General features: G+C 48.2%; 1 pseudogene across 1 annotated transcript; it reads left to right on the top strand.

The window, feature by feature from the left end:
* Nucleotides 1-290: 290 nt before the first annotated feature.
* LOC149360043 (uncharacterized) lies at nt 291-21,864 on the top strand (annotated as a pseudogene). The gene is made up of 10 exons (XR_016288822.1): nt 291-596; nt 1,186-1,312; nt 4,634-4,663; nt 6,319-6,453; nt 8,759-8,997; nt 10,326-10,420; nt 11,204-11,291; nt 15,688-15,819; nt 16,307-16,417; nt 20,439-21,864. The product of XR_016288822.1 is annotated as an uncharacterized LOC149360043 (transcript).
* Nucleotides 21,865-22,143: the final 279 nt, after the last annotated feature.

The following is a 22,143-nucleotide window of genomic DNA, read 5'->3' on the forward strand; positions in this document are numbered from 1 at the left end:
CAGTATTCCTACATTAAGGGTTATACTAATAAGGAAACGATCAAAAGTTATTAACCAATTGTAATAACAGTATGAGTAGCAGAAATTAGCTCAAAGGTTCAAAAATAGGCCAATTGAGGAAAAAATGAAGAACGAGGGGTAAACGCCATTAGAACACATCACATCAAAACAGCAGTGCAGGATGGAAAGAACACAAATCGTAATTCAAAAGGAACGCTACTTCCGAGCAGGGCAGTGGGGCATTTCTGGCCCCCCTAAACCTTGTAACCTCTTTAGGAGGTGGGAGAAGTATGATTCTCACCTCCGAGAAATTTGGTAGCGTCATGGGCGGCTTAAGTGCTAGAGTACACTTCTGTAAAGCAGACCCTTTGTGGCCTGGTAACCTTTAAAACGCACGCTGTGCATATTACGTGCGTTCCAGGGCGCACTTGGTAGCCTTCAACCCACCTCTATCCGAAAACATTGTGTCACGTTATTAATCTGCGCTGGTGCCTGCCAAGACGCCCGCCAGTAACTACAGGTGCACATGGCACCTGTCGCTTATCTCCCTCGTTTGCATGCTGGTTAAGAAAGATGTGGCTCAGAGGTTTCCTTTATTGTTTTTATTGCGAAAGCAATACTGCTCACAGTTTGAGCCCTTCAGGGTGACCTTAGACGTGACGTCATACTAGCTGCGAAAAACCAGGGCCCCAGCTCGGCTCGTCAGTGTAGAGCGGCGGTAGACACGGCGGGCGGTGAGCCTCTCGCATCTCCCACTAGAGGCGCTGCGGTAGGAGTGACGTCACACCATCTGTGGAAGAAAGGGCCCCGGCTCGGCTCGTGAGCGTAGAGCTAGTATATTCTAGGCACTATAGTAGAGCGGCGGTAGACACGGCGGGCGGTGAGCCTCTCGCTTCTCCCACTAGAGGCGCTGCGGTGAGGGTGACGTCACACCATCTGTGCAAGAGAAGGGCCCCAACTCGTGCCGTCGGCGGAGAGCGGCGGTAGACACGGCGGGTGGTGAGCCTTTCGCTTCTCCCGCTAGGAGCGCTGCGGTCGGAGTGACGTCATACCAGTTGTATAAACGGAGCTCCAGCTCATGCCGTCGGCGCAGAGCGGCGGTAGACACGGCGGATGCGGGCTGAAGAAACGGATGGAGTTGCTTTCGCAATTTCCGGGCTTAACCAAGCTGAGCCTCTGCCAATTTTTTTTATTCTTATCACTTCGTCAATATCTCACTTTTCTTGCTTAATTCTTGGTGTTCCTTTCTCTCCAACAGCCCCGAAGACGAGCACGGAAGAGGATGTCACCGATCCCAAACCCACGTCTTCATGTAAGAGCCCTCAAAAAGTTTGCATGTGCGCAGACCGGAAGATAGCACATAAGATGTTCCGGGCTTTTGCTGGCGGAATGGCGCATAATATGAAATAGGAGTTGACGTCTTGCTCCAGGCATTTCGAATCCTCGAGCCGCTTTTCTTTTAGCGTTAGTCACGTCGGCATTACGAAACGCCGCCACTACAGGAAGCAGAGCGAGCTATACCTTTTTTGGGGAGCTTTTCTGCTACAAATGCCTGCAAGGCGTCAGAAAGATTTTCAGCATCTGCAAACATATGTTGCGTCGCTTGCTAAAATTCTCCTAAAGAAATGGCTGCGACAAACGCAAGTGCATTAAACGTTCTGTTGGGGGAGTTGAGGAATACTTTTAGAGCGAATTAGAAAGGACGTGAACAGAACACAAGACACGAAACAGCGCTCATGTCTTGTGTTCTGTTCACGTCCTTTCTTAGTTGTTTCACGCTAAAAGTGTTCCTTTTCCATTTTAAACGCAAGCGTGCTAGGCAACACGAAAGGCTACTGCCATGTCTACCAATCTGCTGCGCAGGCAGACTAGTTCCATCTTGTTTGGCGACCAGATAATCGGCCTACTGCGTTGGGACTCAGAAGGCAAGTTCGTAAGGAGCTAATCTCCTCTAGGATGAGCCCGATTCGCCAGGTTTTTCAGGTTCTTGCCTGACAGCATCATTCTGGAATCTCAGCGGTGGCGTGAAGTGTGCTGCAGGAGGGGGCATGCATGTCCATCTAACGAGCCTCTGAAGGCCTCGCATGATAGCCCTCGATATTTGCCTTCCACTGGTTTTCATTCTACCGATATTATGTCATGTTTGCGGTATCTAGTGGCTACCCTTCTTATTCTCTCGTTTCGCTGCACGCTTGGAGCAAATTCTTTTTAATGTTATTTGCCTGAAATTTTCCACATGTCATTGTTGTTTCAACATCAGGAGCCGAACAACGCTATCGGAGACGTAGAATACCTACTAAGGTCCTCTAAGTCCTCATCTTCCAGTGTCCATTACACAGCCCTTTGTCACGCCTAAGAGCTTAAAGTCTACTCTCAAACCTCTAAGCACCAACTGTTGCGACGGGGGAAGGCTCAGCTTTCAGCGGGTTCCGGAGCCTGACCGCCACCCAACGCCGGGGTCCTTGGCGATGCTGCACTGGTGGAAACCCCAATCACCGCCGAGTGCTGACCAGCATGTTCCCGTTGGAGACTAGATCACTTTTGCGCATTATACTACGCACCCGAATGCTCAGCAGGGCTTAGGCTTAGCCTCACTACTGTGCAGGCCCCCTGAACATCTTGATTAACCAAAATTTTTAACACGGTGCTCGCCACTGTGGCGTATCCGCCCGACGGCGTATGACCTCCCATGCTTAGCCTATTGAGACAGCTTTCGCTCTAAGTTTCCCGTGACACGCCGCACCACGCGTCCCAATTCAGCTAAAGTTATACGGGAAGAGTAAACAACGCGCCGTGTTTTGGAGTCTGAGTCCATCCGCTGCTCGCATCCCTGTTCACGACGGAATGAACTCCGAGATTCCAGGCAATCAAATCGGTACTGGTTTCGGGGTTTAGCGAGGTCTGTGTGTGTGGGCTAGTTGTTAATCTATGGTAAACGTAAAGCGCGGAAAACACAGGGACGTAAGAAAGACGACGGACAAGCGCTACTTCCAACTGAATTTTATTTGAATGATTGATCGGAATAGACATATGAAAGGGGAAAGTTCTGTAATTTTTGGCAGCCATCCAACGCAGAATACAAGATGGTTTATGGGTTTATGGGGTTTAACGTCCCAAAGCGACTTTTGCTATGAGAGGCGTCGTAGTAAGGGCTCCGGAAATTTCGACCGCCTGGGGTTCTTTAACGTGCACTCATATCTCACTGTACACTGGACTCTAGAATTTCGCCTTCGTGGAAATTCAATCGCCGTGGCCGAGATCGAACCTACGCCTTTCGGGTCAGCAGCGGAGCACCATAATCACTGAGCCACCGCGGCGGGTACAGAATATGAGATATTAGAAGCTATGGAAATAGACAGGACAGGGAGTGCTTGCGTAAGTGCGTCATTAGTCGCTCTTTCGAAAAAATGAGATTCTGTATCTCTACATGAACCGCGGGACATGACTTTGGTTTTGTATTTTATGCTCTTGGTGTTCGTTTTATTTCCTTCCCCCTTTATGTCCCTACACGATATTTCACCTAAGACTTTGCACAATTTTTAGAAATTGTATTTTTGAATTAGAAGCGCGGTTTTTCGGCACAAAATTGTCAAGTACATCAGAGTGCAGCTGATGCGTGCGAACTAGCAGGCTGGTGAACTAATTTTGAATTGCTAGCTTTATAACTATTACCGTTAGGCTCCATAATTATTAAGAGGCGTGTAGCCCATCGCTATTAATATCCATATCAGTTTTTAGAATTTCGAAAGCGCCGTTTCTCTCGGTGCTGTGGCCCAACAAATTATAGCTACATCGCACCAAAATACATGTGCTTTCGACAAGCTCGCAGGCAAAGCAACCTCTCCAGCGCACTAACTCATCGAAATAGCCAGAATTTGTAGGCCACAGAGCCTACGTAAACGCGTTTTCAAAATTCCAAAAACTGGTATGAATATACTTACGATGGGCTACACACTTGTCAGTAATTAAGGCGCCTAACAGTAATAGTCACAATTTTAACTATTTAATATTAGTTAACCAGCCTAATAGCACGTCTTGGCTGTATTCTGATGTACTATGCCGCTGAAATTCCTATGACGAAAAAGCGCTCTTCTAACTGAAAAAGCCAATTTTTAAAAATTGTCTAATGTCTCATGAGAAACTTCCTGTCTATTCCGATCAATCATTCAAATAAAATGTAGTTGGAAGTAACGCTTGTTCGTCGCCTTTCTTAGGTTCCTGTGTTTTCCGTGCTTTACGTCTATCATGGTCTCGGGGCCTAGTGGGCCTTCATGATACTAGGGACACCACAAAGGTGGACCCACAACATAGAAAACTTCGTTGACTTCGCTGGATTACAGGGGCCCGCAGGCCTCTCTCTCTCTCTCTCCCCCCCCCCCCCCCCCCCCCCCGCCCCCTCCTCTCCCCAGACAGTTTGCAACCGATGGTATGCTGCATCCGATGCACATTCAGTTCATCAGATAGAGTCTTACCATTTTGCTCGGTCGGACAGAATAGGCAAGGATGAATTGCATCTGGCCTATAGGCAACTCTGCGATGATTTTCTACTGCTCTATGGCATCATCGCGCGTAATGATAAGCTACTGGAGTGAGCAGACCTGTTTCTTTTTTGTTTCATTTTTCTCTCATTTAGGCCCTGGCACGATCGACCAAGGCAAACCAGGTAAGTGAATTCGTTGCCTAGTCCATTTCTCCAGTTACAGACTACAGCTGTTGGCATGCACTAATGCCGTTTAAACGGGAACCTTTTTTTTTCCCGTTTCTTAATGTACAAATGAAATCTATGGGGCTTGTGCGCTGTATTCTTGCTGACTCGCTTTTGCACCTGCGATGTTACCCAGATCCGAGGTCACCTGTCCAAGTTCTCCCGGATAACAATAGAGAGCACCAGTGTACGCGGCGTGCATTATCTCTTTTCTTAAATTGACCGGAATGAACTCCAGAGAACTCCAAAATATTTTCTTATGTTAGTTCAAATAAAACAACCACCCAGTGGCTTTTATTAATGCCAAAGCATTAGATGGACTCTTCGACTACGAAACCCGGCGTCGCCAAAAATGTGCCGGAAAACCTCAATTGGATTGTGGGTGAATTCATTCGGATAAAGATAGATTAGTGGGTAGATTAGTGGACTTACAATTCTGCGGCCAAAAACACTTCAAGCTTGTGCCGAGGCACAACCAGAACAAACCATAAGGAACACATTGTTCCTAAGACATTTATCTCACAATATCGAGAATTTTAGGCATGCATTGCGTATACTTAGTACTTTTGGTAACATGCAGCAATTTTCTGCTGAAAACTCAACATTGCCACCGTCATGAATTGGGCGAGTTGGTGCTTGCTTCATGCACCTTTGCTGGCGCAAACTTCTTTTAAGCGTTAGAGCCGCTAGTGCACTGCTTGCTGAAATGGTGGCGTCATTTTCTGCAGTAATAGGTTCTCACGTATGTAGCTACTGCTAAGTCGACGACCCAGCAGACCGTTCTAAAGTAGCGAACTCATCCCACTGTATCGCAAGGAAGTTTCCCAGGCTATGCAGTGTGAGAATTGCAGTGTTCGCGGACAGAAACCGCTGCAGGAGCGCCGAAATGTTTCTTTCTCGCTGCGAGGCAGTATACTTCAGTGTTTAAATGTTCAGTACATTCGTGGAGCGAACGGTTGGAATGGGCCGAAATTCATTTATCTGAAAATCATCTCCATCAGATACAGTAGCGCTTCGGCGAGGAATTCTAAATTAATCCGAAGCCCACCACAACGGCCTGCCCCAAGCCAGTGTGTGCAGCTTCAAGTTTCAAGTTTGTTTTATTTACATCATTAGTGTGGGTAGGTCCGGGGTAGAAAGTGATCGCAGATCACTTGAGGGACCCCCGGACCCCCCTTTACATGGCATACAGCTGGAAATATGTGTATTTTGTAAAAGATTGCGAACACCGGAAGGTCGGCCAACACTAAAGGCAAAAGTTTTTACACAGACACAGATATACATACAAAATATTTTATACAGGTGGTCGAAATTTCCGGAGCCCTCCACTACGGCGTCTCTCATAGCCTCAGTCGCTTTGGGACGTTAAACCCCAATAAACCAAACCAAAATATTTTATACATCAACTAAAAAAATATACTTAACAACGTTTTGCTGCTTATGAAGAGTCGTCTTTAATTTAAACCTCGTTAAACCGCGATTTACACTTTTTTAAAATATTTAACTCAATATGTTCGTTCCAGTGACGTTTGTTCAAATGGTGTTTCACTGTATTACTTGCCACCAGCGTAAGGACGAGCATTGCGAGCGAAAGATTTCACCCGTCCGCGCAGCGCTCCTGGCCAAGACAATCGTCTGTTCCGTGCCTCACAACAGCGCCTTCAACCTGTGGGTGTATCTCCCCGAGGGCGTCTGCGGCGCATTCGTAGCCCTGGGTCTGACGCGTGACGACGGCACCGTACAGCAAGGTACTAAGCTCATCTGCGGCAGCTAGGCAGACCCTCCTACAAAAAAATTCGCTGTGGCTTAGCTTGGTTAAGCCCGGTAATTGCGAAAGCAATATCCGTAGCTACGCCATGGTTCAGCTGGTAGTGTAGCTGGTGGTGGTGCTTGTGGTTAGACTTGTGGTGATGCATCGGTTACACAATCCAGTTCAATGTAATGTAATGTAATCTAATCTAATATAGCATAATCTAATATAATATAATATAATACAATCCAATGCAATACATTCCAATGCAATTCAATCCAATGCAATCCACTCCATTCCAATGTAATTCAATCCAATGTAATCTAATCTAATCCAATCTAATGCAATCAAGGTCAAATGAAGGTCAATGGTGGTCACCGCCGCGGCACGGCAAAGGCGTGAAAGTGCAAGTAGTATTGCTTTCGCAATAAAAAAAAATCAGGGGTGCACTTTGTTGACCTAAAGTGCGGTGAAGTGAAAGCCTTTAGCCCGGTGTTGCTGCTTGTCTCACTGATGTGTGGCTGAGATGTTAACTAAGTGTACAATTCTTTGTCAATCTTAAATGCTGGAGACAATGGAGGGCGTTTGGGAGGCATCCGTCTGATTCGACGCCTTTCTGCAAACACTCTCCAGCGTCCTAGACAAGGAGAACTACATATACCTTGGCAAGAAGTAGCGTAGCCATTAGCACGCTCGGCTGCGGAACGGAAGGATGGTGGTTCGAATCCCATCGTGCACAAAGATTTTGTTCTCGTCTGACTAGAGAAAGCGTGACACCTCTGCTGACAACCTTCTGTCGATAACATTCTGTCGACAACGATGAGGCATTAAACACTTTCGCCTTAATACGAGGCCTGCTCGTCACATGACATGACGTTGGGCATGTCACGACGCCGCGGCTGGTGGCTTTCTGCCCTTATTAAAGTTTTTCGACAGCATATAAACTGTACATAGATATGGTGATGGTTGGTTGGGCATTGAAGGGTCCGAATCCACGGGAGGCCCAAGGACTTATTCACAAACTATGAGCAGGTGGTCGCTTGTGAGCTTCCGAAACGTACTGGCGCTGGGATGCTAACACTAACTGACGACAGACTCAGACACTTCAGTGTAGCGAACCCGCGAGCGGAGTGACTTGAACTTTCTACCAGCGCACAGTTTAGATTGCGGGGCTACATGGTTCCTGAAGATAAACAGGCGAATGAATAATGCGATGCAGAAAAAGCGACATCTACAGAGCACAACAAAGGAAGCTTAGGATTAAAAGGATTGGCCCTTAATTCATTGGTTAATACTTAAGACCGTACATAGACATTGTACAAATAAATCTTATAGGCAGTCCATATACAGTCTATAGATTTGTGGCCATGCAGTGTGTATAGACTTTTAAGACAGAAAAGGAATTACCTACAGGACGGCAATAGTCTATAAAAGGCCTATTGACAATCTATAGACCATTTTTGTTTGTCGGTATTCTGTATTCAGTTTGCTTTAAAAAATTATATGTATACTTTGTGTTGCAAACCCACTGCTGTTCGTGTGTACCTGGGGCACTGGGCGCTACCTCAAGCTGCCTTAAGCAGATTTTTGCCCAGTGTCCTCTCTTCCCTGTACTGCCCTGCTGAAAAAAAGTTATATGATGCAATAACCTCATAGATCAATCATCATAGAATATTGTCACGGCTAGACAGTCGAGACGGCCAGGACACGCTTTGCTGTGAAGCACCAGGCAGCAGCGGACTCCCGACGGCACCACACAGAAGAGACGACGAAGAAGAAAACACTGCCCGCCACCATGGCTAAGGCTAGCCAGAATAGCGGTCAAGGCAGTTCGGCCGGAAGACGGCGCCACGAGAGTGCCCAGGAATGTGGCAATATCATACAATCTGTATGACATATCATACAATCTGTATGATATATCATACAATTCGTATGATATATCATACAGATTTTATGATATGTCATACAGATTGTATGATATTGCCACATTCCTGGGCACTCTCGTGGCGCCGTCTTCCGGCCGAACTGCCTTGACCGCTATTCTGGCTAGCCTTAGCCATGGTGGCGGGCAGTGTTTTCTTCTTCGTCGTCTCTTCTGTGTGGTGCCGTCGGGAGTCCGCTGCTGCCTGGTGCTTCACAGCAAAGCGTGTCCTGGCCGTCTCGACTGTCTAGCCGTGACAATATTCTATGATGATTGATCTATGAGGTTATTGCATCATATAACTTTTTTTCTGCAGGGTGTACTGTACTGTTCGAAATAGAAATAAATTCCTTCAGTGAAGAATTGAAACGGTGTTTCCCAGGAGCGGCGCTGAGCGTGGAGCGGCTCAGCTCGATCGACAAAACCAAGGCGCTCGTGTCGGTAGACTATTCCGTGGTGACGGCCAACAGCGCGAAGTTCGGGAACAGCCTGAAGAGCTTCTTGGAGACGAACACGCAGACCCGCTTCAAGCGCCTTTTCGACGGCATCGAGGTCCGCGGCATACCGGTCGCTGACTACCAGGACAACGGCAAAATGGCGGCGCTAAGCAGTGCCATCGCGGTACGCATTCACTCCATCCCTTGTACCCCCCCCCCCCCCCCCCCACACTCATTCCAACTTATTTCTTTCACTGCGGTTCCCTGCAACCTTTGTTTCGCAGCTTACTCAGCAGTTACGAGTGATTGGGCGTAAGTTCCTCGCTTTCGGAACAACCACCAAACGAGAACTAAAAGTGTGAGAAAAGAATTCTTCCCTCTCTCCCGAGGCGAAAAACTGAGAGCGATAACTGCTGGCGCCCCTCTCTTTGAGTGCTTCCTTTCCCAGGGCCGACTGCATCACAAAACTATCGATACAGCGCTCCTTAAGGCGTAGCGTAAGTGTTCCGTCCATTTTTTTTTTTTCGAAGCGAAATGTGCCCGCGTTTGCTGCAGTGTGAAACTCGTCGGCATTTGTGCAGGGCCACGCTCGAAGCCATAAAGGAATAAAACGCCCACCTCACGTTACTACCGTGGTCCATGCAGGCCCATTCGATAACTGCGTCATCTCCGGCATACAAGTGAATGCTGTTGTTTTCGCTGACAGCGAATTACGTCAATACCATGCTGGCGGCGCCGTTTGCCCGAGGAGGATGACCGGCCACAGCAATTGCAGTAACACGAGTGGCTCTTGAAGTGCTCGGAAACTTGCGAGTGATTGGCAGGGCCAGGTATTTTACCAGAACGCATTGCGGAGGGTCCGAGCCGACAGCCGCCACTAAGCGAGCGCTAGCGGCAGGTTTGTCCTCCATGAGATGTACCAGTTGTCGCTTGCTCACTGGGTCGATCGTACACCGGCATTCGGACTGTTGTGTAATGTAACTGTGGCTTCGTAGACTGCAGCGCAGAGTGAACGGGCATTGCAGATATAACCAGAGGGCCGGTTGTGGCCATTAGGCATTCATCATGCTCGCGGAAAAGGCCGTAACACCATCTTGTTTCTCTCGCTACGACATCAGTCCCTCGCCGCTTTAGTCAGCGACATATACATGTATTGCCTGTCAAGATTAGCAACAGCTGCGCACGCTATAAAGCAACTTATCTTTCTATACGCTGGTCAGCAGAGTAAGGATCCCCCCCCCCCCCCCCCCCCCGGCTTGGCGCCCAAACAGATCGGGGTGAAGCCAAGGCAAACCGAGAGAGAGGAGGAGGAGGAAAAAAGAGCGAGAGAAAGATAAGAAGCAGTGGAAGGAAGTGGAGGGACGCCATCGTGGATAGAGAAATGGACATGACGTCTTGCTGAATGTTTTAACTAACCCATGGCCTAGTTCAGCCAGTAATTGTTAGGACTGTGTTCTAGTGGCCCGTGACGAAACGATGAGCCGCTCTTAGCAGCTCTTGGCGTCCTCGCAGGCGGTCAAAGGCGCCGCTCCTAAGGTGCAGAGGGTGATCGCCACATTGGCCGTACCGCCGGGAGTCAGCGCCCCTGCGCAGTCAACAGCTCTCACGTGAGTCCCGCTTTGATGCTTACGCTGCCTGAAGTGGCACAGAAAAAAAAAATCTAAGTGAAATATCTGAAAAATTAACTCATCTCTGCTATATTTCGCTCTGCGCAGCGCCGCGGAAGCCGGGCACGTTTCAGGGGCGCGTTTTTTTTAATGCATGCTTTATGTCCCCAACTCATAAATGTTGCCGATTTCGGGTTGACGCGTTTGAAGTTGGTTAACGTAAACCTGCCTCACATAGCCTCAGCTGACGCACTATCGAAAGCGGCCACTGTCCGGCTTGCATGCTCCTTTAGACCGTTACATGTTAATTGTACTATAAATGTACACCAGCCAGCAGGCAGCCATAGAACTGTAAATGATGAATTCTCATGAATTTTTATTGCGCATGGGCAGCTGTACGACCAGAGAGTGCCATGGAATAAGGCATTTTGCACGAGCACCTTAGGCCGCCCAGTAAGCGAATTACATTACAGGAACACTTAGGTAATTAGGGTCACTTAGCAGCATCACAATTAATATGGAGAGGGCAACAAATGTGTGGATGTCCGCGAAAGGATGCCCCAGGGGACCCGAAATCGACCGCAGGGACCCTCTAATGCTATCGCTTTATGCTTCCCAGATGGTCGAAATTTCCGGAGCCCTTCACTGCGGCGTCCCTCATAGCCTGGGGCGTTAAAACCCCTGTAAACCTGAACTCTTAGGGTGAAGTTCACTGTCCCCCAAGTTTTTTGCGAAGGACGCAGCATGTTCCACTGGCTTCTCCTCCTTCCTCAACCCTGCCAGGGGCGTGGACACTGTGTTCGTGCATATCCACAACCCTCCGTCGTCGGGGAGCTGCACCGCCCAGCCGCCCAACAGCTTGGACCGCATCGTAAGCACTGGTTAGATCACTCGGCGCTGTTCCGCTCCCGGCCAAGAATACCGGAGTGGAGGAAACCTCCCCCGTGAGCGAGAGCTAAAGGCCTGCGTTTAGGACATTTCACAAGGTTAATGTTACCCGCTACACCTCACTTCGCCACCCATAAGCGCATGGCTCTTTATCTTGCTGCCACATGCAAAATTCCGCCACCGCAGCGAAAGCTTCACACATGATAATGCATATGGGGTCGATAAGCCGCACAGTGGAGATCATCACGTCGTCGTCTTCTCTTCGGACATGCTGGATTACGGAGGCGCAGGAGAGAACTGAATGAAAATCTTTGTAAACTGGAAACATTTACGACTGCACGTACAATGACTGGCAGCGCCGTAGTTTCCTGACCATCCTGCTAGCCATCTCCGCATCTTTTCGAGCGTTGAGTTTGCGCGCCAAGTTCTAGACAAGTTTCCCCGTCGGTGGTGAGCGACACAATGCTTAACTAGCCCTCGTAACCTCGTCGTAAAGTGTCCCACTACAACAGTAAAGGTGCAATCTGATGCCGGTTCTCTCAGAGTTTGATTTCAGAACCATGCTTCCTTTACTTATGACACGAATCATGTACATCGTATAATTGTACACGCCTTTATGCGACGCTTGTCAACTTTTCGCTTTTGGCTCGCCCGCGTTTAGACACCTTTAGCATACCGTGTCCCGTATAGTAGTAGTAGTGAAAACATTTTTTTTTTCAAAAGGAAGAGTTAGGGAGTAGGGGGATGGGGATAGATAGATGTGGAGCTTCAGTGGTCGGTCTTCCCTAGTCCAGTATCCCGTTGGCCTCCGCCGCTGCCTTGGCCCTCTCACCAGCATAAGCTGTGTGCTCGGGTCGGAGTCAGCCAGGAGGGCCTCCCACTGCTCTAGACTAGGGCTATTTACCTTTGGTAGTAAAGGGCTTTTTTCGCAGCCCCAGGTGGCGTGGTACGTTGTGGCGTAGCCCCCACACCACACGCACTCTTTCGCGTATCTGTTCGGCCACATTTTGTGATACATGGCTCTGCTTGGGTAGGTGTCTGTTTGTAGTCGTCTGAGCGTGGTGGCCTGCTCTCTGTCGAGGATATCCGCCGGAGCCGAGTACTTCTTGCGCGCTCCCAACAACGCCTTCATTGCCTCCCCGTAAGATTCTGGCGTGCTGAAGGGTTCGACCGGCAAACCCGCCCTCCGGTTCGTGAACCCTCGGACAACGGTGTCTGCCATGAGATTTCCCTCAACCCCAGTGTCAGGGACCCAAATGATGGTGTGTTGAATGCTTGTGTTGTTTGATCCATGTCTGTGTTGTTTTTGTTCGAAGAGGATACTCGCGGCTTTTCGGCCGATCCTTCCATCTCTGTATGCCCTTGCTGCAGCCTGAGAATCCGTCGCTATCCAGTAACTCAGTCCCTGCCGATTGGCTTCAGTCAGGGCTAGAGCTATGGCGATCTCTTCCGCTGCTTGTGTTGTCCTTGTGCGCACTGATGCACCAGTAACTATATTCCCATTGGCGTTCACTACTGCTACCGCCCTAGCGTTTTCCTTCGTTCTGTACTTGGACGCGTCAACATACAGAACCATCTGTTTCTTCTTTAGGAACCTGTCCAACTCCAATGATCTCGCCGCCCGTCTTCCTTCGTGGTTCTTGGGGTCCATGTTTTTGGGCACTGGTTTAACCAAGAAAGTGCTCCTAATTTGGCTGTCAATGTCTGTCTTGTCTTCGCCCTCGTCTTCTGCCGGGTATCCTAGCTTGACCAGTAGTGCGCGGCCAGCGGCTGTTCTTTTAAGTCTTTCCATTTGAAATTTGAGCGTGGTTTCGCTGTGCTCCTCATAGGTGCCGTACACACCCATGTTCATCAGCTTCTCTGTCGAGACGCAGGTCATGACGCCTAAAGCTTGCTTATACGCCCTTCTGATGCATGTTTCCATTTTGTTCTTTTCCCCTTTGTTAGGTTGTAGGTACGGAAGCGCGTACGTCATCCTCGGTATGATGAGCGCAAAAGTGATCCGTAACGCATCTCGCTCCTTCACCCCTTTTCTCTTGTTCGTAATCCGGCTTAACATCCTGCATATCTTTTTCGTGGAGTGTTCCAAGAGCTGGATGGTATGGTCCCGTTTGCCTTTCTCCTGCAGCCACATTCCCAAGATGCGAAGCTTATTTGTCCTCCTTACGGGTTGTCCATCTATCTCTAATTCTATCGTTCCCCTGTCCTCTTTATTTTTGTGAAGTCTAATAAATTCTGATTTTTCTGGGGAGCACTGCATCCCGCTAAATAAAGCAAATTGACCGATCTCATCCGCCGCTCTTTGCAATATTTCTTGCTTGTTTCCCGTCGATCCTTTTGTCGTCCACACTGTGATGTCGTCCGCATAAATTGAATGTTCTACATCTTTGATGTTTTTCAGTCTCCTAGTTAATCCAATCATTGCTATGTTAAAGAGTAAAGATGAGATGATGGATCCTTGTGGCGTCCCTCTGTTTGGCGTCGTCTTCTTTTCTGACCTAATGTTGTTGATGCCGATCGTTGCTGTTCTGTTAGACAGGAAGGCTTTTACGTATGCGAAGATCCTCTCCCCACAGTTTGTTGCCGAGAGTTCTGTGAGAATGGCATTGTGGCCGATGTTGTCGAAGGCCCCCTTGAGGTCTACGGCCAAGATTACGCCTTCTCGAGTGCCCGATATTTATTTTAGTACCGTGTCTCTTAACTGGAGCATCACGTCTTGCGTGGAGAGCCCCGTTCTGAACCCGAACATGGTATCCGGAAACAGACCGTTGTCCTCCATGTAAATGCTCAGTCTAGTCTTGACCACTTTCTCGTATAGTTTACCGTATAACCGTTACCGGAGTGCCGGTAGTCCGCCCACCGCCGCTGAGCACATTCTGATTGGTCCCGGTGCTGCAGGCGCGCGCGCAGCTGCCGGGTACCTGGCGCCATCTGGCGCCGTTAAGGTGATTTGCGCATGCGCATTGTCTACGCGCAGGCTCCCGTTACTCCGGTCCCGGTAATGGTAACATGGTACGCGGTATGCTAAAGGTGTCTGTTGTCTAGTAGCGGAACTCTCCATAGATTAAAGTATTTATACCAGTTAATTCATAATGCATTTAACACGCATAGTGCTACTTATAATTTTGACCAGATGAACACGCCACAGGCAAGAATTCACAATAAATGAATACTCTTGAGCCAACAACATATTTCATTCCTGCTTCTTTCCGCAAGACGTACGGGAATGAAACGCTTTACATGAGCTCATCACTTCGCAGGATTCGTTAGAAAAGCTCATTGAGCTCAAGGCTGCATATCAGTCCTATCAATAAGCCAACGTTTTCAGTCGGTTTTTGATTTTTGTTATTCCTTGCTCGATGTGCCCGCTTATGAATGCTTTGATGTCATGCTTTTGTTTGCATCTGATTGTTTACTTGACTGTATTATTGATTGTATTATATTTTTCTCGCATACAAACCCCCATTTCCGTAAGAGTTCCGAGTAGTATTAATAGTAAATTGAACTAAATATTCACATGGCCCGATCTCCCGCGACCATCCTCAGCGATGTCCCGCCATTGTTTCCTTTCACTGGTGATTAACGGCAGCCTCTTTGAGCTGGACGCAACGCTTACCGACCATTTCAACGTGCCTTAACCACTTCTCTTTTGCTAGCCTGTCTCGGTCCTGGTAATACTTGCACGATGTAGCCTGTCATGGCCACAGTGTGAAACAGCATCATCACCATCGCTTGTTTAATGCTTTACGCAAATCGCCTTGCGCCTACATGACGATTAGCCACAGTGTGGCCAGACACACTTGACGCCGATCCCCTCCACCGTTGCTTAGATACGAAAGAAGCCGCTGGCTGGCGCTACGCCACTGCCTTGAAAGCGACAACGCTAATAAGGCTTTAGTAGGCCCCTTAAAAATGGTCTATAGACTTTCTATAAATTTTTTGTAGACTTAGTTGCCACCGTATCGATAATTCTGTTTGTCCATTCATAGCCAATAGACTGTCTATAAACAAAATCCGACTGAAATTGTATGGCCACATATCTATAGATTGCCTATAGGCTGGTCTATATATAGACTATTGATTTCTGTTGGTCCGTAGAGGATCTCTATAGACAAACCCTACAGACAGATCTATAAGATTTGTCAATAGAAAGTCTATTGTCCCATCTAAAGGATTAGTCAACAAAGTGTATGGTTAGTGTATAAACTAATTTCTAGGCATGTGAACAGGGCACGTTCTCATTCCCTTCTGCGGCTTCTTCCTACGTTCAAGGGGAGCTCTTGCTTGCCCGTAATGCTGTCCAATGGGCTAAGCCCGCGTGGGTACCTCTGAGAGCCGAGGGCGCCTCACGTTTGTGGTCATGTTTGCGGTCATCGCAGACGCAGACGCTGAGTGCAATGTCCAGCTGGAACAAGGTGTGCCTGTCGATCCTGCTGGGCGCGATGCTGTTCCGAGGCGGCGGGAGCGTAGGCGGTTCGGCCACTGAGTGCGTCGTTCATGGCTACTGCAAGGTAAATCCGGGCCGTTCATTGTTCTGGCATTGCGGATGAATGTTCCGCACCTCTGCAAGTAAATGCATCAGTTGCTAAAAGGGATTATCGCCTTTGAGTAGTACTGGTTTTTTGGTTTATGGGGTTTAACGTCCCAAACCGACTAAGGCTATGAGGGACGCCGTAGTGGAGGGCTCCGGAAATTTCGACCACCTGGGGTTCTTTAACGTGCACTGACATCGCACGGTACACGGGCCTCTAGAATTTCTCCTCCAAAGAAATTCTAGTCGCCGCTGCCGGGATCGAACCCGCGTCTTTTGGGTCAGCAGCCGAGCACCATAACCGCTGAGCCACCGCGGCGGCCTTTGGGTAGTACTGCAGACATTGCCAGAGCTTACTAATACAGCCAGCTGTCGATTAGAGATGGAGTGAATCTAGCAGTCGTTTCTTTCCGGTTCTGCTGGACCCGTTCAGACTACTTGTGCGCTCTCTATGTCTGCTGCCACAGGCTGAGTCTGCCGGAGGAGGCCGGGAGAAGATCGGCGACGCGGATTCTTTCTGGAAAAAAGTGGGCTCTGACCTGGTCATCTATGACACTCCGGAAGGAATAGAATTAAAGGTACCGTGCCAATTTATTTATTTATTTATTTATTTATTGCAAATACCTACAGCGCCCATAAGGCATTACTGTAGGGGCATATTACTGCATACAATAACATATGCAAAGAAGATATTGGGAAACATATCAGCAAGGTTAACACAACATACTAAAAGCAGACTAAATGAGTTCACAAGTAGTATGAGTGATAACACATCGGCACAGCGCTGGTAAACGCACGAGACCTGGAAGAAATACAAAAAAAGTGTTCGACCGAGGAGTGATCAGAGCCTGAAAGACAAATGCCATTGATCTTGCCTATAACAGCTGATTGGGGGGGGGGGGGGGAGGGGTGCATGTCGGTAAGGGTAGTTTGTATATAGCACTTCTGTCCTGCCAGTGTTGCTTGAATTAAAAGGCTGGCGGACGAGTGCGTAGGTGTTGCTGAAGCATTTGATGCAACATATCAAATGGATTTAACGGGTATCAGGTAGGTTGACGATCAACTTTTTGTGTTCATTGACTAATTGGTAGTTATCGAAAGATGAGACAGCGCTGCAACTCAGCACTGCAACTGAGCAGTGTCGATGTACCTCTCGACATGCACAGACTACTCCATAATGAATCCTGTGTGTGTGCTGTTGTGACGCAAGGTAGCAGACCCCCCCGCTGCCACCAGTTGTTGCGGCTCCAGGTAGCGTGGCTGGTTGTTGCACCATGGGGGCTCGTCCGGGATGAAGGAAACTTCGAAGTTGGTGATTACAAAAACAAGCAGATTTAATGGTAAGAAACTAAGACACTTATTTACAAAAAGAAGAACAAGGAATCAAACGTTAAGAGTTCATAGCGTCGAGCGTCTGGATGAGCCTGATACCCAAGGCTCAGAGCCACTGGATGAACCTAATACCGTAGGTCCAGAGCGTTCGTGCCCACTTTGGTCGCAGGTTATATAGCCCAAGACTCCGCCCCTGCACCAGGCGACATTCCATCGCGACACAAAAGATAGGCACCAGCACCGCCATCGAAGACCTGTTGAGCCCCCTCACTAGGCGGTAACTCATGGGGCACCAAAAGATCGCCACCACACGTCACAGACGCAGCTGGCCAAGACACCTGTTTAGAGCCCGCACGTGGGAACTGGCAAGTCCGCATTCCTAAGTCCGCAGTCCGCATTCCTATAGCATCGTGTCGTGTTGACGTCACAGCCGCAGCTGCGCAGGCTTCCTCGGATTCGTTCCGGGTTTTCTTTTCAAGACGAGGGACACCCTTTCTTCTCCTGTCGTCGGTTGCTTCTCGAAGGGGAGGTCGTTTTCGCCGAGCCGAGTGTGGGAAGAGCCTCGTCGGCCACTTCCCAGAAAGTCGCCCTTTTCTGCGAGGTCATCGAGGGGTCAAGTTGAAGTTAAACGACCCGTCAAAATTGCCGCTACGTAGAATCTCCCTCCGTTTCATCTCGGGTCTCAAGATGAGTCGTAACAGTGCGTTCCCGTCCCATCTGTGAATGGTGCCTTGCGTGTCTCAGCTATAATACAACATTTTGGGCGAGTTGGTTACCTACATTCATTATTACAGCGCAAAGACGGCACAGAACAAGAAGGGGACACAACAGCGCTGTTGTGTCCCCTTCTTGTTCTGTGCCGTCTTTGCGCTGTAATAATGAATGAAGTGTCTCAGCTACCAACTCCATGGCACAATGACTGTGTGCACCGCAGAACTGTGTGCTTTTTCCTCCTCGCTGCCGCCTTTCGCGGGTCAAACACAACTAGCCCAATTCAACAACCAACAAACCCAGATTTCTGCTTTAGACATAACTACAACGTAAGGGAAACGACGTTTACATCAGAGGACACGTGATAGGATGGACGCGGCTTTCTTGCGAAGAATCCGATGCACCTGGCATGCCATATCGTGAAGACATATCGGCTTAACCACCGAACTGACGGAAAGAAATAGGTGGTTGGATCATAAGGAAGCCCTACAGCAGAAAACATATTTCGTGAGTAAGAAGAGTGGCAAACCCATTAAGAAAAATCTTGCTAAAGGATATTCGTGAAGCGGCATCTTTTGACATCCTCACCTTCACTGAGACCCGCTTTCAGAGCCCCTTTAAGGCGGAGCTTAAATATCTCCCGAATTTTTAATGCTTGGAAGGCGGAAACCAAATGCTTCCGATGTTTGTGAACTGTGGGTATGTACGAGGTCTGTTAGAAAAGTATCCGACCTTTGGCCAAAGAAAAAAAACTGGCACAACTGGAGGGTTAGAAACCTAATAACCTTCTAAGTAGTCTCCCTGGGGCTCCATATAGATCTCCCAGCGGTGCTGCCATTGATGGAAGTATTCCGAAAAGGCCCTTTTCGGAAAAGAATTTAGCTCTACTGTCGTTGCAGCCATAATGTCCTTTCTTTTTGAAATCGCACTCCTTTCAATGGCCTCTTGATTTTAGGAAACAGCCAGAAGTCGTAGGGGGACATATCAGGAGAGTAAGGAGCCTGTTGAACTACAGGAGTCTGCTTTTCGCCAGAAAAGTCTCAATCAAATGCGAGGAATGTGTAGGAGCAATGCCGCGAGGGATGCGCCAATTTCTTGTTGACCTCAATTCCGGTCTCTTGCGCCGCACAGCACCACGTAGGAGATGGAGGACATCTCTGTAGTACTCTTTAGTCATTCTTTGACCCTGTGGGGTGCGTACTCGTGGTGTGCCACACAGAGGGAGTCAAAAAAGCAGTCAGCATCACTTTGACATTGCTGCGCACTTGGCGGGCCTTCTTTGGTCTTGGTGACGTGGAATGCGTCCTCTGTGACGACTGGGATTTGGTTTCCGGGTCGTACCCGTACACCCAAGACTCGTCACTAGTGATTACGGCGTCGGTGAAGTCAGGGTAACTGTTTGTGGAATCCAGCATCTCCTGTCAGACTTCAACACAAAGCTGCTTTTTCTCCACCGTCAGCAGCTTCGGCACGAATTTCGCCGCAACTCTCTCCATGACCAAATCTTGGGTGATAATGGAATGTGCAGAAAAATTGCTGATGTCCACCTCTTCCGCAATTTCTCGGATAGTCACACAACAGTCCCGCATCACCACAGCGTTCACTTCGGCAATTACCTGGTCATTTCGGCATGTTGGTGGCCGACCGGAGCGTGCATGGCTCTCTCTCCACGGATGTGCGGCCGTCTTTAAACCAGTTGCACCACTGCTTAATCTGTGTGCTGCTCATAGCATCATCACCGAAAGCCGTCTGAACATTTCGAGTGGTTTCCACTTGGCTATCGGCAAGTTTCTGGCAAAATTTGAGGTAGTAGCGCTGCTCCTCTCGCTCCGCCGTTTTCCTTGCAACAAAAAACCGACGAGAGCACTGCGCACTGCCTCACTCAAACGCTGCTTCCCATCGACTGACGCTATCGGCAGGCGGGAAAAAAATTCGTGCATGCGCACGAGGGTTCAATGTCGGCTGCTGTAAGCGCGCTTGTTTCATATCCATCAGGTGTTCGCAAAAAAAAAAATAAAGTCCGATACTTTTCTAACAGACCTCGTACTTGCAGTCATCTGCGAGAAGAGAGGCAGTTACGAAGCGTGTGTCTGAAAGAATGTGTAACAGCTGCTTCATCAGAGATCTCTCTATTGAGCACGAATTCATGGTTTTAATCCGATATCCTAGCGTCGAATTCCTGCCACAAAACAAAAAGGAAGCTCCTCCAATAAGATTTTTAGCCGCTACGACGGCTACTCCAAAACGCTTTCGGCCGTTCACATCACCGCTTTAGGCTTAACGTGCTCGGAAATGATGCTCCTACTCCGAATATTTGTGCGGCGAGAAGACTGGACAAAATACATATGAGCTTAGCTGGTCCCTCGATTCCTGCTGAGGATATCGGATTAAATTTTTATTTGAAGGTAGTTGACGGCTGCACCGGGGAAAGTTGTCCTGACCGGCCGAAACCAAAGCGATCACCTTCGTATCGATTGTGGCACTGTAGCGAAGCACTGCCGTGGTCGTCATAAAATTGACAATGCACTTATAACCACCTGCTCCCATTCGTCGCAGGTGAGAAAACTCAAGGACAAAGGATGCATCTACGTGGACCACATCGAGTTGGACGATCATAACTGCACGTGCCAGACAGCGACGCAGTTCCCATTGCTCAGCAGCGTCCGCAAGGGCATGTCGTGACCCTGTGGACGCGCGCCACTATGCCTCGAGTGTCGCATAGTCCCTGCTTTGGTTGTTTGTTTGATGATAAAAATGCGCAACTTGCAGCTGGATCAACATACTACGCAGTGGATTAACACATTTTTAACAAACCCCTTTCAGTCAGTTAAATTAGGGAGCTTCTTATCAAGACGTACAGGTTTTGCTCCAGGAGTACCTCAGGGTTCGGTGCTGGGTCCACTGCTTTTCTTAATACATATTAATGACATCACGTCGAACATAAGATCAACAATACGATTATTTGCAGATGACTGTGTAATTTACCGAGTAATATCGAGCCCTTGCGACATCGTTGCTCTCCAGACTGTAGAGCTAATTCGTGCGGCAGGTGGCAAATGATAATTAATGCAGATAAAACTAAACACCTCAAGTTTACTTCCGTTGCCAACTCGAGCCGTAATGCCTACTCAGTTAATAATACTACCATTGAAACTGCAGCGTCGGTAAAATACCTCGGTGTAAATTCTAACTCTAATTTATCCTGGAGCACTCATATTGAACAGATCACTACCAAAGCCTTAAAAACACTTGGTCTTCTTAAACGCCGACTGCACCAAGCCAACCAGGACAAAACTACACGCATTCAACATGCTAATCAGGCCTGCGATAGAATACGCGTCGGTGATCTGGAACCCTCATCACTCCTATCTTATTAACATGTTGGAATCTATTCAAAACAAAGCTGCTCGATTCATCCTTTCCCGTTACTGAAAATATCGCTCCAGCTCTCGCCTCTGGTCATGCGCACACATCGGCTTGTGTAGATCACATGATGAAGACTAAACCCATTTTCGGCCGGACAAAACGATACAAATACTCACCTTTGGTCCTGGCTATTGAAGAGTGGAATTCGGTTCCTTCTAGCATTGCGGCTGTCGCTAAAACATCATTTCAAACAGCTCTTTGGTCCTATTTAGAAAATTCTAACAGATATTGATGTGCGTTCTTTTGTTTATCACTATGATTCATATTTTTTGTTGCTCCAGTGTTTGTATGTCGGCCGTAACGTTCCGCAAAATGCTAGATGCTGTTTGGTAACTCTCGAAGGAATTTTTCTTGATCTTTTTTGCAGGATTTGCTACATGTGCATTTTTTCAAATACCTGTTCCTAGCCTTTTTTTCCTTTCTCTCATTAACTTGTACCTGTCTTCTTAACTTGTTTACTTCTGTTTTCAGCCGTTTGCATTCTGTGTTGTATATTTGTTGTTTTCTTTGATGAATCCCCCCTGTGTAATGCCCGCCTTGGGCCTTTAGGGTATTGGAATAAACAAATGAATAAGCGAATACAGTGTTTCAACCAGAACGCTTCTTCTCACCTCTGCACTGCAATGGCGCGAAAAATGCGGATCGCCGTCATGAGTTGGTGCACAAAGGTTTCTCTGATTAACCTTTGCTGCTTTATACACGTATGTGTACAAATTGTGTACAAAGCAGCAACAGTTGGTCGAACTGGCATGCTGGCTGGCACGGGCAAATGGAGTCCTGGACGTAGGACACACCCGCTGAGGACCTCTACACCTTATATATAGAGCAAATAAAG

This window comes from Amblyomma mixtum, chromosome 2 (genome assembly GCF_055824585.1).
Source record: "Amblyomma mixtum isolate Tamu chromosome 2, ASM5582458v1, whole genome shotgun sequence".
In the NCBI taxonomy this organism is placed as follows: Eukaryota; Metazoa; Arthropoda; class Arachnida; order Ixodida; family Ixodidae; genus Amblyomma; species Amblyomma mixtum.